At 32.8% G+C, this 16,165-nt stretch overlaps 2 long non-coding RNA genes across 2 annotated transcripts; both read left to right on the forward strand.

The window, feature by feature from the left end:
* The first annotated feature begins 2,945 nt into the window (after positions 1-2,945).
* On the forward strand, positions 2,946-7,748 carry LOC143058706 (uncharacterized). Its single transcript, XR_012973200.1, has 4 exons — positions 2,946-3,223; positions 4,119-4,254; positions 5,587-5,667; positions 7,489-7,748. It is a non-coding gene; the product is annotated as an uncharacterized LOC143058706 (long non-coding RNA).
* Positions 7,749-14,344: 6,596 nt separating this feature from the next.
* Positions 14,345-15,782, forward strand: LOC143058796 (uncharacterized). The gene is made up of 2 exons (XR_012973233.1): positions 14,345-14,504; positions 15,516-15,782. It is a non-coding gene; the product is annotated as an uncharacterized LOC143058796 (long non-coding RNA).
* The last annotated feature ends 383 nt before the right edge of the window (positions 15,783-16,165 follow it).

The raw sequence follows: 16,165 nt of genomic DNA on the forward strand, positions 1-16,165 counted from the left end.
TGCAGTCAATAAAAACCCGACTTTAGTCAAAACATCCCTTTTGCACTTTGTTAAAACCCGGTTTAATCACTGCATCTCGATCCAAGTCGAAACGCCCAAATTGTAGTCAATCAACCACGTCAATCCAGAACGGTTCATGTTCGTTATAAACAAATTTAGTGTCTTTGCTCCTGGTAAAGGTAAAAATGTGGTGCCCATCATTCTTTAAAAAATAGCTTTTCATTACCTATCATTTTCGTATCGCTCCTTCTTTTTTGTCGAAACACACCGACTGCAGTCAATCATTATGAACGATCCATGTTCGTGATTAACAAATTTAGTGTCATTATTCCTGGTTTAGGTAAAAACGTGGTTCCCATCATTCTTTAAAAATAGTTTTTCATAAATAATGATTTTCGTATCGCTCCTTCATATTTGTGTACTCAATTATTAAAGGCTATAAACATTTTAGATTGTAATATTCTAAATAAGTTATTTTATACTTCATTTCAACAATGGTGCTAAGATAATATATTTCAATCCCATCGTATTCATTAGTTGTCTTTTTCTTTTAGCAGTATTTCTCATATATTTTATAATCCTTAACTTTATTAAAACTGTAATTTTCGTATCTGCATAATAATCATTAACACAAATGAAATTTTCATTCAACATTATTTGTCTTTAACAAATTATATTGCTTTTCTTTATTGCTTTTAAAATTAATATTGAAAAATTGGTTAGAAGAAAAAAAAATTGACGTAATGTGATGACGTTTACTTTTTTATTCTTTTATTACTGCAGCATGTTATCAGTGTAAAAAGAGAGGAAATGAAAAAAGATAATTTTAAGTAGATATGACAAGAAAAATGATTCAGGAATGTGACAGTTGATATCCATTCCTTTTTTGATTTTTCCATTTGATTAGGGACTTTCCATTTTAAATTTTCTTTGTTGCTCAGTATTTTTATACTTTTTTTTTCTATACAAAAATTCATTTCTTTTCAGATTTATATATCTGGATGGATATGTGTAGCAGAAGGGATTTTGACAGTTATTTTCAATGGTCTAGTAATCGTTTTGTTAGTGAGAAGGAATAATAAGTCGAATATGTCGTTTCTTTTGATAAACTTAGCTATAGCAGGTAAGAGTAGCACACATGTTTGGTTTTTTTTGTTGAAACAGTAGTACTTATTTGTTTTTGAATGATTGAAATCATATAGCCATTTTGACTATTGTACCCCAGTTTGTGTAATTTTTGCTTTATAAATATTTTGAAATGAGCGTCATTGACGAGTCTTATGTAGACGAAACGCCTCTGGCGTACTAAATTATAATACTGGTACCTTTGATATTTACTTATTATGTTTTGCAAACACAGTGTTGTCAATATGATGATATTCAATGGGACTCTCGTATCAGTGAGAGATTTAGCTACATGTAGCTATAAAACCAGGTTTAAATCACCATTTTATACACAAGAAAATACCTGTACCAAATTAGAAATATGACAGTTATCTATATTAAGACGGGGATAGGAACTGTTTATTCTTTTATGTTGGAATAATGGTGTCTACGGTCTTAAAAAATGGATTAACTGCTATGTACTCCATTGTTTATCACTTTCGTCCACCCATAGTACAGCATTCCCCTCCATTTGATAAATAAAGGCAACAGTAGTATACTGCTAATCGAAACTCATAAATCCATGGACAAAAAACAAAATCGGGGTAACAAACTAAAACTGAGGGAAACGCATTAAATTCTGTCTATGAAGAATTAGATCAAATTAAATATGGTGCACACTATTAAATTACCCGTTTCGCGCGTTATTCAGTTTATACCACATTTTTTATCTTATTTCTTTATAGACAGAATATATTACAGTATTTCCTTAAATTCAAATTGAATAATATCAACTATGTTGCTTAAAAAGTTTAAGAGGTAAGTGAGAAAGACAAAGAAAATTAAATCTAGCACAGTTGTCAGCACTTCGTTGCAAACATGAAATATAATTGATATGGTAATATTGATATACTGATATATTTCATGCTTGCAAACATGATTCGTCTTGTAGAATGCAAAAAGTAAAATCACAAAAATACTGAACTCCGAGGAAGATTTTAAACGGAAAGTTCCTAATCAAATGGCACAATCAAATGATAAAACACATCACACAAATGGACAACAACTGTCATATTCCTGACTTCGTACAGACATTTTCAAATGTAGAAAAAGGCAACATTATCTCTTTGAGGAGTTTTTGTTTCATTTAAAGTAAAAAGCATTGCCGAACTCGTCAACTACATCACTGACCTTTTAATAATAATGTATTCGCATTGATATCGTTTTTTGTAAAATCATATACCACAATTGTCAGCAAATTATGATATACAACCAAGTCAACATGGCCAAAGTTGAATTCTTTTAAGAATTGTTACCCTGGTAATCTAATTTTTACGCATAATGCATTTTTTTTCAGAAATTATCAGTATGTTAAAGAATGTTATATGAAATTTTACCATTAAATTTATGTTTCATTATAATGCGGTATTTTGACAGCAGTCTCTCGACATCCTGAAATTAACATTCATTTCAAAATAAATAGTAACATCCATAATGACACACGTTTCCACATAAAGTGCAGCGGTAAATAAAAAAAAAAATTGATAAATATATAGTATTATAAATCGTGTTTTCGTGATCATAGCGAAAAATCTTGAATGCTTCTTTTGGTAATTTCACAGGGTTGTAAAAGCGTTGACCATGCGCACATTTTTAGAATGAAGCTCTTTCGCGCTTCATACGACATGTACTTCTGTCAACACTTTTACACCTCCAATGAATAATTTAACATAAAGATGCATTTGATTCTTTTATGTAAATATATACATAATATTTACTTGTAGATTTGTCAGTTGCATTGTTGCACGACTTTCCAAGGGCAGTACAACAACATAATAACTGGACATACGGACGATTTTTATGTGTGTGCTTCATGTATACACAAGATGTCGCTCTATTTGCTTCGACATTTTTATTAGTATCACTGAGTGTTGACCGACTTGTAGCACTAACTCGTCCACTATGGTCAGGTCGACAGAAGGTTTTAACAAGATCCTGCATGGTATTAATTCCTTGGATAACAGCAATTTATCTCAGTACACCATACTTGAAAAGTGGACTTTTTCCCTATCTTGGACAAATATGGTGCACTCCTTTCTTTGCCGGGTTGTATGGCAAGGTTTGTACATTTCATGATGCAATTATTGTGTTAAATGTCAAAATTAAGGTCCAACTATATATACTATATGTCTAGACTGTCAAAATTACGGTTGTGAATTCAAATACCGCACATGGAAGGTTCAATCAAGTCCGATTTTGACAAAGATTGTCCGTTTTCCAAAACACTGTAAGGACATTGTTAACAAAAACCAATAAAAAGAAGGTAGAACTTCATAGTATCATTCGAACAAATATTAATCAATTCACCGTTTCAGAATCTAATACATCCTGGTAACATTTTCAAAAGTGGACAGCAGAACGTCGTGTTTGGTTTAAAATGTCATAAACAATGAAAATTCAACCATTGACGTGACGTAATTTTCATTTTGGTGAAACGAACAATGAAATAACCCATGATTCTTTAGATTCTGAAACGGCCAATTTTGGGTAAAGGTGTTATTTCGTGCTTATGATAACCAATACACGAAAAATATAATATATATGCAGCGCTGATTTTTTTTAATTACTGGCATACTAAAATTTGTTGAGAAAGTTGATGAGTATCAAATGATATTAGACATATTGATTTTCAAATTCTGATAATTTTCACAACTTTCAGATTTTCACCACATGAGTGATACAAATACGAGGAAACTAAGTTTACATCTTTCTTTGAATGCAAAATATGTTTTGTTAACGAAATGTCGTACTTCACAACTTATTCTTACTTTTTTATAATTCGCTTATCAAGTTGAATCTGGGTAAGAATCAGACAGTGGAAACAACATGATAAAAAACAACACTCTGGTGAACTTTCATTTAAGTTTAAATTGTATGCAGGTCCGCAAACTTAATATTCGTTTTCTTCTCTCGTATTTACAGACATATTTTGGTTGCAATATTTGTTGTTGTAGATATGGCTGCCAATACATTCGGCTTTGTTAGTGATAATTCCAGGTGTTGCTATGATTACGATTTACGGGTATATTGCATATATCATTTGGGTCAGAAAGAACAAAGGTTACATAGCTACAGATACTACAGCACCAGGTACTTTGTTATACTTAGTAATAATCTTGAACAGTAGACCGGTTAACATCCATCGTCAGTAGTTGCTATTATTTTTGTTCTAAAATTACTCGATCATTCTTTTTCTAAAAATAGTAATAAGCATATTAATTCTTTGATGTATTTTTTTTTTAATCCTTTTGGATCTTATCCAAAAAATGAAAACAACATTATTGCATTTGCATGCGTCATAACCCTTTCTCTATATTAAATTCCACCAGGAACGTTCAAAGTTGAAAATTTGAAATCAAAGGATGTATACGGTTTTGATTGCGGTCACAGGTTTTGGGGCATAACTTTAAAATTTATTTAAAATTAACTTCTTATTTGACACCGCCGGTTCAGTAAATATAAGTAGTATATCGCTGTTCAAAAGTCATAAATCGATTTAGAGAAAACAAATCCGGCTTAAGAACTAAGACCGAGGGAAACACTTCAACTTTAAGAGGAAAATCATCGAAACTAAAGAAACACTGAAGTGCACAAAAAACAAACGATAATGCATCACACACAGAAACGAACTATAAGATAACAACTGTCATTTTCCTGACTTGGTACGGGACATTTTAAGAAAAATTGCTGGGTTGAACCTGGCTTTTTTGTGGATGGTTACAATGGAGAGAAAAAACGGATGCAATTTAGTTTGTTCATAACACTACAGTGAGATAACTCTCTAAAAATCAGTTGAACGTTTTAATCACGTTCTATTGTTAAGGAAATATTAAACTTCTAAATAATCAAAATAAATATGTGAGTTTTCACATTACATTCAGCTAGATTTACTTTGAATTCACTATTATTCGTTGTATACTAATTTTCGGGATGGTTTCGCGGGTGCAAGCGATTTTTTTCATACGTTTCGTATGCAGCGATTGTTATAACCAAAATATCAAATATCTACCAAAGATGAAGTTTTCCTCAATCCACAAAAATTAATACCCAAGAAAATAAATGGATCTAAGTATTCAGATTTGGAATAGATAAAGACAACAGTAGTATACCGATGTTCGAAAGTGATAAGTCGATTGAGAGAAAACAAATCCGGGTAACAAACTAAAACTGAGGAAAACACATCAACTATAAGAAGAAAACAACGAAACAACAAAGACACTGAATTGCAACAAAACGATAATGCAACACACACAGATAACATAACAATTTTCCTGACTTAGTACAGAACATTTTAAGAAAAAAAATGGTGGGTTGAATCTGGTTTTGTGGCTAGCCAAACCTCGTACTTTTAAGTGATTTCAATCATCACCAAATCCTTCAAAATAAAATTTACTAATATGATTACTTTGTATTTCGTTGTAGATGCTTTGAGAACAAATCAGTCACGAGCATTAGATAGTGCAATGAAAAGAAGTATACTCATAACGTTTGTTGTAGGAATAGGTAGGTATAATAGAAGTAACGTCATTTTTTTTGTTTGTAAAATCGATTTTGATTAAAGAAAATCTCTATTCCTGACTAATGCATAAGTTGTCTGAATAGACCACCGTCATATAAAGGCAACCGTAGTATACCGGTGTTCAAAAGTTATCAATCGAAAAAGAAAAAAAATCCGGGTTACAAATCAAAACTGAGGGAAACACATCAACTATAAGAGGAAAACGGAACACCGCAGTGCAACAAAAACACATATTTAAACAAACTATTTGATAACAACTGCCAATTCAAACTAACTGGGCCATGCGTTGTATGTTGTCCCTATTGGTAAGTCTGTTTCGTGTTGTGTTGCTGATGGTTGGTTGTTGGTGTGGTCTATGTAGTTCGTTGTACGAAAAGTTCAATATAGTGTTGTGATACCTGTTATTTTTTAATGTTTGTTAAATATATACAATATGTTCAAATATTCAATGTAAATCTTATTTTCTTTTTTATGAATAGAATACGAAAGATATGTCTTGTATTTTATTTTCTCATCTCCTACCTTCATTAAAAGAGAGGCAGAAGGTACAAAAGTTATATTTGAACTTAAAAATCGAACAGACAACACCATGACAAAAACATACAATATACAAAACACCACAAATAGATTTTATAATTGAGTCACACGAACTCCATCATAAACTAGGATGATATCGGGTGCTCAGTAAAGGAAGACAGAACCTACTCAACGGTCACCAAAGAGAGCTAACGCATAAAAATAAACAATTTTATTTATATAAGTATGTAGAAGATGTGTCAGACCATCAATTTATTATCCCTATCCGTTAAACCCAAAATCAATTGTATTTAATGTGTCCCACAAAATGTTCACAAAAGAGATCTAACGCATAAAAATAAACAATGTTATCTATGTAAGTATGTAGTAGATGTGTCAGACCACCAATTCATAATCCCAATCCGTTCAATCCAAAATCGCAATTTTCACTGCTTTCTAAGTATTTTACCATAAGTTGAACTTTTTAGAAACCAGGTACCTCTTGAATCATACATGATTCACCTTTTATGGATGCCAATTTTCAACCAATGTTTAAATATAAAAAAGAAGATGTGGTATGATTGCAAATGAGACAACTCTCCACTGGAGACCAAAATGACACACTAATCAACAACTTTAGGTCACCGTACGGCCTTCAACTATGAGCAATGCCCATACCGCATAGTCAGCTATAAAAGGCTCCAAAATTACAATGTAAAACAATTCAAACTAGAAAACTAACGGCGCTTTTTATGTACAAAAAAGAACGAAAAACAAACAGGTAACACATAAACAAACGACAACCACTGAGTTACAATCTTCTAGCAAAATACCAAAATTCGGAAGAAAAGTATTGCTTAAATAAAACCCTGAGTCTTTTTTTAATCTAAAATGAGTATTCTATGAAGCGCATTTATCCCCAATTGTTAATGCAAACTCGTTGACAAGAAAAGATTGTTGTAATATTGGTTTACATATATTTCTCTTTAAGCAGAAGCTTCATTTCTGAAAATGTGTTGATAAGTTAAAGTACACAATGGTATCAACACTGCTATGTTTGCCAGGGAAGGTCTACTTTAACCTTTGGCTTTTTTTTTTTTAACTTTTTTGGATTCGAGCGTCACTAATGAGTTTTTTGTAGACCGAACACGCGTCTGGCGTATATACTAAATTTAGTCCTGGTATCTATGATGAGTTTTCTTTTACACGTGTCTTACATTGTAGTGGGTGAATTGGTGGTCTGACACATAAATTTGTCTTGATGATATAGATTTAACCATTTGTTTTAGCTTTCATCCTATGCTGGCTTCCAGCATCACTGGCGACCTACATCAACTTGCAACAAAGACTTGGAGGAGCCTACTACATCATGACAGCTCTGTCTCCACTTAACAGCTTGATAAATCCAATCATTGTCCTTTCAGTAAACCATAGGATGTTTAGACCAAAACAAAAAAAAACCTTGTCAACTAAACTCACGTTGACAACGTCATTAAAAAGTCCAGGTCGTTCCAGGCGTGAATATGTACATGCATGATACAAGTTATAAACGGAATATAATGTTTTACTATACATTTATATACTGTGGAATTTTCACTTATCTTTTTTTATTTGATTAAATTGTTATTTATTGTTATTTATTATTGTCAGTTTACAACAGAATACAATGTTTTATCGTATGCTAGGGAATTTTTACTTATTTCTTTTTATTTGATTATAATGTTATTAATTGTTAGTTGTTATTGTCAGATTAATATATTGCGTAGCAAATATTGTGTAAAGCTTTATGAACTCCGATGAAATAACAATCTTTTACTAGAATGTGAAATGATTTCGTATTTTTATGTATGAATGATTTTATATATTTATGTTGTTGGGTGTCCTGGATGTATACATATTTTTTTTTACTTCGAACTAGGCTAGTTATGAATGAGTTATCATCTTTCAGTAAAGAATCTATAATTATTAGAATGAAATTCAAAACAGTGTGGCTGTGGCCATTGATTGACACATTAAATTCATCCATTGACTTGGACAATTTACGTGAACGTTTGTCTGTAACGACCACTGTTCATGACGTACATACGATAGACTATTAAACTGTGGGGTTACCAAAGGTTTCTTAACGCCTTTAATTATAAAATAATTCGAAAAAATAATCAGAAATAACCTTTATGTTTTGATTTATATAATTGATATAAATCAAAACATCGTGTTATTTCTGATTTATTTTTCGAATTACTTTAATAAGGTGTTGAGAACCTTTGGTGACCCCATAGTTTAAGTGTCTTTAAAAAATACATAGTGAGCAGTGGTCGTTACATACAAACGTTCACCTAAATTGTCCCAGTCAATGGATGAATTTAATGTGTCAATCAATGGCCACAGCCACACTGTTTTGAATTTCATTCTAATAATTATAGATTGTGTTAAAATCATTTGTATTATTCTAGATGAATTTTTAATATGATTACTTTTTCAAGACATGCTCGCGTGATTCCGATTCATATAATTACATTTAGAACTTTAAAACTTGTACAATTATAGTTAGTCACGAATAAACGGATAACAACTGTCTTATTCCTGACTTGGTACAGGCATTTTCTTATGTGGAAGGAGTATTTACTTGCGTTAAAAGCAATATTTTTTTTATCTTTCCTTAAATATCTACATCAAGTGATTTTTGCTAAATGTAATCGCCTCAAGCAAATAAAGTATCCGCAAATCTAAGTTGGTTTACAGTAAATCTATGAAATAAACTCATCACAGATACCAGGACTAAATTTTGTATATACGCCAGACGTTTCGTCTACAAAAAGACTCATCAGTGACGCTCGAATCCAAAAAAGTAAATGATGCCTGTTTCTATCATACAGTTACTAAGCGTTTCTGGTCATTTTTATTTTTAACCATGGCGTTGTCAGTTTATTTTCAATCTATAAGTTTGCTACATATGAGTAAAAGAAAGCTTATAAAAGAAGAGGACATGTTCAAACATTGATTTTGAATCTGAATATATACGTTGAGGTCCTGCATAAAGTATTATAACAAAAATACATAACTCCGAGGAAAATTCAAAACGGAAAGTCCAGACTCAATAAGCTAAATCAAAAGCTCAAACACACGAAACGAATGGATAACAACTGTCATATTCCTGACTTGGTAAAGGCATTTTCTAATATAGCATATGGTGCATTAAGGTGGTACCCAACACTTTTGCTAAAATTAATTTGGCTCGTTTGATTTTCATAAAATTTTGACAAAGTATTTACTTTGACCCTTTAACAAAAATATAAAAATTTCAAAAATTTTGAACCAACCGTTTTGTCAGAAAAATTACACTGGTTAGATAGTAGTTTGACAAACACCATTTTTGATCATTTAGAAGCTTAATATTCCCTTTACAACACAACGTAATTAAAACGTTAAGCTGATTTTACAGAGTTATCTCCCTGTAGTGTTAGGTACCACCTTAAACTTGGTTTAAAAACTAGTTTCACTTTTCACTTGTATGACAGTCGTATTAAATTTAATTATATTGACAACGATGTGTGAACAAAACAAACAGACGCCTCCGGGTGCGGGAATTTCTCGCTGCATTGAAGAGCTGTTGGTGACCTTCTGCGGTTGTCTTTTCTATGGTCGGATTGTTGTCTCTTTGACACATTCCCCATTTCCATTTTCAATCTTATAATAGGCAAAAATGTCAATATTGGGGTATAACAGTTAATATTCTGTCATAATCTTAATCACTATATAAACAAACAAATATGAAACAAATACATGCATGTAATAAAGAAACTCCAAAAAGGCATATATACAAAACACATTAGCAAAATAAAAGATAAGAATACAAAAATTTACTGCAGCACAATGACGGGATGTGTAAGAACAGAGTCACGTCGTATGTAAAACAAAGAAACACAAAAAAGCATAGAAATAAAGAACATAATTTGGCGAAATGTGACAGACAAGGATAAACATGGCATCGTTGGATGAGATAACATTAGTCCAACGGTGGGACACCAATCACATTTTAAATCTCTCCATTGACTAATGTCTGAACAATATTAGTGGAAGATATTAGCAAGCAAAATCAAGGGAATTGTGAAAATGATGATACAAGCATGAAAATTACCACAAAGCATCATTTTTATATACTTTTTAAGAAATAACTGCTGGCCATTAAAAAAAAAAATTCAAGATGTCTGTTTTCTTCAGTTTGAAAATACTGATTTTTCTGGAAAACTTTTCTTTAAACTTTTTTAAGTAAAAACCAATTATCAGGTTTGGCGGCTACCTTCCTTACATCACATATTTATTAAAAATGAATATTTGACATATCCAGTATTTGCGCCTGCGCGAAAATGTTACAAAATTCTTTCAAAAACATTTGAACTATTGACTATATATTAAATGTTTTTGGATTTCTAATGATATTATGAATTGGTTTAAGTACATTTTTCAAGGTTATGATACACATGTGTTTAACACTTTTGCGCATGTGCAAACTATTTATAGACATCAAGAGCGATTTGTATGCACTACCAGGCAATTCTCGGGTATTCGATGGATAAGGCGAAAATGTGGTGAATCCCGGAGAAACATCAATTGTAACTGCAGATCAGCCACTTTTGGAAATGCCTAAGCAAATTCACCGGGAATGGCCTGATTTGTACAGAGAAGATAAGTTTATCGTCATGTTTGGTGGATTGCACATTGAAATGACTTGTTAAAAAACTCTGGGTGATATATTGCGTGATAGGGTATGGGCATGTTGTCTTACTGAAGCCAATATTGAAACACCAAGAACGGCAGATTCTTTTTAGGTATAATCAAATGTACCTAGGACTAGACAGGCGCATCAGACAACTGCATGTATTTTGCTTAAACTGTTAATTTCGGATTATGAAAGCTAAACTCAGAATATATAGTTATGTCATGACTCTGTGACGTTCAATGATTTAAAAGACTGGTGTAAGGAAATAGAGTCATCTCGACCACAGTTTCATTCCTGGCGTTCAATTATAAAATAAGAACTTCTTCTGATTTTGATATTATGCTCACTTTATGAGTGAGATTTCGTACTTTACAAACAGTCCATATAAAGCATGATAGCGTATTGTTTTAGGTCTTGATCGAGTAAATTATGCTCGATCGTTACCGACCTATCTCCAAGATATGACTTCCCTTCCTGAACATCACCCACAGGTGGCAATGGAATTTGAAAATGATAACTTCACTGTACGTAAGACCAGCAAATTTCTTTCTTATAACACAATTGATCAGACACAAGAACAGAATAATGCAATTGTGAAGGGCGATGTTGGTGCTCTAGGATTAACCGAAGATCCCATTTAGACAAATGGATGGTAGCTGGACCAGGATTCAGTATACTATAAAATGAATTTGAAAGATCTTGTGGTTGGGTCATTCTGTAACAGATGAAGGACCTAATGAAGACTCTACGAAAACACAAAAAAGATGTCTTTAAACAGCTTTAAAGGTTTTGTAAAGTGATGAGCGAGTTTAGAAATTTATTTCTAGAAGAGTCGTCAGATTTGTAAAAAAAAAAGATACTCCATTTTGGAAATTGTTGAACAGGTAAATATGTAAATAAACTTCAAGATATTGGTCCAAACAATACGAAGATCTTTTGAGGCAAATGCAAAACGAAGGAGAACCTGCTTTTTATAACCTAATAAAAAATAGCAACTTCCTATTTTCGACGCAAAATTAAACTGGAAACTTCTTTGTCAAAAACAAAGCTAGAGAACCTTAAAAGTGATTGGGAAACTTCTATGACTTCTTGTCACAGAGACAGTTTTACTTGGAATATTTCTTTATCCATCAAAACCAAATTGCTCCTCCGTCTTTATCTCAGGATGTTTCTTTAAATAGTGGTATTAAATCGCTGCAAATGGGTTTACTTGAAACATTCTGCGATTTGCTGATCCAAATTCGGACGCATTTATCGTTGGTGGGGCCGCAATGGTTAATTCCAGGTCACAAAGTTGGGCAAAAATATTTGATGATTATGCAAATAATTTGGAGTAGTTTTCTCTGTGAAGATGACGACGAAACGAAATTGTTCAAGTTTCTTGCTGACAAAATTGCTTCTTAAGAGACTAATAAAAATGTGTATGTTACTCATGGTGAAAATATTCTTTGCGATTTCAATAAGGATACTTCCTATCTACCCCTTGTTATCATGAAGAAGCAGATACACGAATGTTTGTCCATGTTCGGCATGATTATGAGAAGTGTTGTAAAATGTAATTTTAAGTTGGTACTGACACAGATGTAAAAGTATCAAGAATTGCAGCCATCGCAAAACACATTGTGGATAGGTTATGGAAGGAATAAAAACTTTTGATGGCTTCCTGTACGTGACATATCAAATGCGTTTGGTCCTTGTGTAGCTGCTCTTCCTTTCGTCCATGCATTCAGTGGATATGACACTTTGTCGAATTGTCGTGGGGAAGGGAAGAGGTCAGCTTGGCTAACAATGGAAGGTTTTCAAGATGTAAAGGACGTTGTTTTGGGCTTAAGTATTAAGCGAGGCACGATGTGAATTGTTTGCCAGGACGCAGCGGCATTGTGATGCAATTCCACCTACAAGAGGTTCTTTTCCAGAGCACATCACAAGAGAAATAAATCAAGGGGGAGTTGTTTGGGCTCAGCCTGATTCATGTATTCGACAGGTACATGTACCAAGTCATGAACACTGGGGTTGGATGAAAGAAAGAATCAATGACAGTTGGAAACCGAAATGGACTTCTTTGACAGCCGTTGCATCCTCGTTTCAGGAACTTTTGCAATGCGGAGGCAAAGATCCAGCTGTGTTGGTGACTGTAAATGCTACCGTTCTGGCCTTCCTTGTACGGGTTGTGGTATAGGCAACTGTCAGATAATTATAAGATAAGGAACCTGTCTTTCTAACCAAACTAGGCATTTAAACTTAACAAAGAGTGTTATCACTTGTTAAGTTGATGGAAATTATAAAAATATTTTCTACGTATTAATTTGCCTCTATTTTGGAACCGGAAATCACTATTTTTCTTCATTTATGTGTTGTTTTGTCGTACTAAGGAACTGTTTTTAACGTTTTATCATAGCCTATTTTAGATTATACCTATAAAACATCTTTCAAGGATATACATCCCTTGTGAAATTGCTTGAAAGTATAAAAATTGAAATTTTTGACTTTTTTGCCGGCATTTTGAAACCGGAAGTCACCTAAAGTTTCATTAATGTATTGTCTAGTCGTAATTTAGAAACTGTCATTTGCTTTTTATCAAATCTAACATTGGATTTTACATACAACACACCTTTCAAAGGATTAACGAATTATTGCCAATTTGTAATGACGCCATTTCCAAAATGTGGTGGCCATTTTGAAAAATTGATTTTTTTTCTAGCCAGGAGCGGATTTTTTATAAGTGTGACGGGATTACTTCCCTTAGAAAAACTTAGTAGATACTTAGTCAGCCGTAAGCGGTTGAGCTAAGGAAGTACTTCGTTAGCTCAGTCGGTTAGCGTGCTGCCTTGTAACACAGAGGTCCCGGGTTCGAGTCCCGGTGGAGACGAGCAATTTTGAAATGAAATTCGTACTCTCCGGTTACATTGGCGCCCAACAATAATAACCCACGGTTAGAAGAATTACCTAGCCAGGTAAAAATATAAATATAAAAAAGATGAAAATGTCATCATTATAGAGTATAATGACTCTTGAGGTGGTGGAAGTGTGACGGGATTGCTTCCCTTAGAAAAACTTAGTAGATACTTAGTCAGCCGTAAGCGGTTGAGCTCAGGAAGTACTTCTTTAGCTCAGTCGGTTAGCGTGCTGCCTTGTAACACAGAGGTCCCGGGTTCGAGTCCTGGTGGAGACAAGCAATTTTGAAATGAAATTCGTGCTCTCCGGTTACATAAGTATCATTTAGTCAACCTTTATACCAAATGTAATGCTTGTATCACGATTTGCACAATTATGTCCATAATATCTCCCACTATATGTCAAAGGTTTATCTAAATAGTTATGATAATTTGAGAATTAAATTATTTAACTTAACACTTCTTAAATAACTTTAAAAGATGATTTGCATTATAAAGAATGACCTATGAAATAATCCCACAAAACACGGGTAGTAATGTCGTCATATCGAGGAGCGTTTAGTACAGTGATTTTGTCATAGTTTGGATAAGTTTGACATGACGGTGTTAAGTCTTTTTGATGACAATCAATGCAAAAATGTAAACATTGGGATATTTTGTAAACGGAACTTCTGATCATTAATTCAAGCTGGTAAGTACCTTTGTATAAAGAAAATATGTTAGTACATCACAAGTGGTATCATATGGTTAATGATTTAACACAGAACAAAGCTTGCGTATGTCAAAATTTAAAACTTGCTAATTGGTTTATCGTGCATAAAAAAAGTTATTTTCTTACAGTCTGTTACATCACATATATCTTCGTGATATAACACTGCGGTCAATTATTCTGAAAAATACCTACATTTGCAATCAATTCAAAATTACTGAAATATCTGTGTCATGGTTTGGTTCATTAGTGTCATGGTTAAGTGCATGTTCGACATTGTTCAGTTATGTAATTCTTCTCGTGTATAATGAAGAGTTACTATCAAAATTAACAAGAATCGTTCATAAAAACGCACAAACAATGTAGTAATATGTTATAAGTAGATGCAATATGATTGCCAATGAGATAACTATCCACCTGAGATCAAATGACGTTGATGTTAGCAGCTATTTGTCGTCATCAAGAGGCCTTCAACATTCAACAATGAGCAAAACCATATTTCTTAGCAAGATATAAAAGGCTGCGACAAAATTCAATGTATAGGAATTCCAATTAGAAAATCATCAGCCTAATTTCTGTCCAAAATAACATTATAAAAAAAAAATACATATAGCCAAATATGATACACAGTTACATACGATATTCACGGCATTACAGACACTTAACTTGAGACAGTATATACAAAATATTGCGGAGTAAAACATGTTTGCGGGCTCCCCAACCTCTTCTTCGCCTTAACCATGCCAAACATGTAAACTCACCAGATCGGGTTTAAATAAAAAATTTAAGTAACAGAAACACTAAAGACACAAATAAATAACAATATATATTTAACACTGTAGTTTCATTGAATAGCATTGTATGAAACAATATTGAGAGGATCCTATTTTTCAATATTTGCTTTTTAATCTTTAAATCTTTTATTGCCGCAGTCATATTATAAACTTAAATCCAAAAGAATTAATTAAACAATACTACGTTTATTTATTACAGAAGCCATGCAAAGTTTGACCAACCCCGAAGATCTACTGCTAAACGTAAATAGTGCAATCGTGAACCCATATGATGGATTTGCACATGGTGCTCAAGGAATTCGTCAGTACCATATATAGGAAAGATGAAGAAAAAATCCTTCCTCATAAAAGAGCATGTTATGATATCTAAAAATGTCATTATCTTGAAAATGAGACAATATATCATTTAAACTTTATGAATGCTAGAAATGAATCAAAAATCAAATGTTAAATTTATTAAATATTATTTTGTTTTACATATTTTACAGTGTCTGGTCACGGAATGATCGATTCTTAAAGCATATTTTTTGCCGCAAACATCGCACATTAAAGGGTTTGAATGTCGTGCTTCATGTTCCGTCAAGGCCCATCTATCTGAGAATTTCGATGGACAATGAGAACAAATCAGTTGATCCCCGTGTGTTCTCATGTGGCGTGTTAGACATCTTCTTTTTTTTCACAATTTTAGAACAGATGTTGCACTGAACTTTAGTTGTTTTTTGGCAAACCCTGTTGATTTTCATTATTGTTTTCATCTAATTTGTCATCATCTTTATTGAGTGAAACCACTGTTTCTTCAATTAAATCAGTATCACCAACAGCTTCAAATGACCCGTCTAAAGGAGCAAT

Source organism: Mytilus galloprovincialis, chromosome 14 (genome assembly GCF_965363235.1).
Source record: "Mytilus galloprovincialis chromosome 14, xbMytGall1.hap1.1, whole genome shotgun sequence".
NCBI classification, from domain to species: domain Eukaryota; kingdom Metazoa; phylum Mollusca; class Bivalvia; order Mytilida; family Mytilidae; genus Mytilus; species Mytilus galloprovincialis.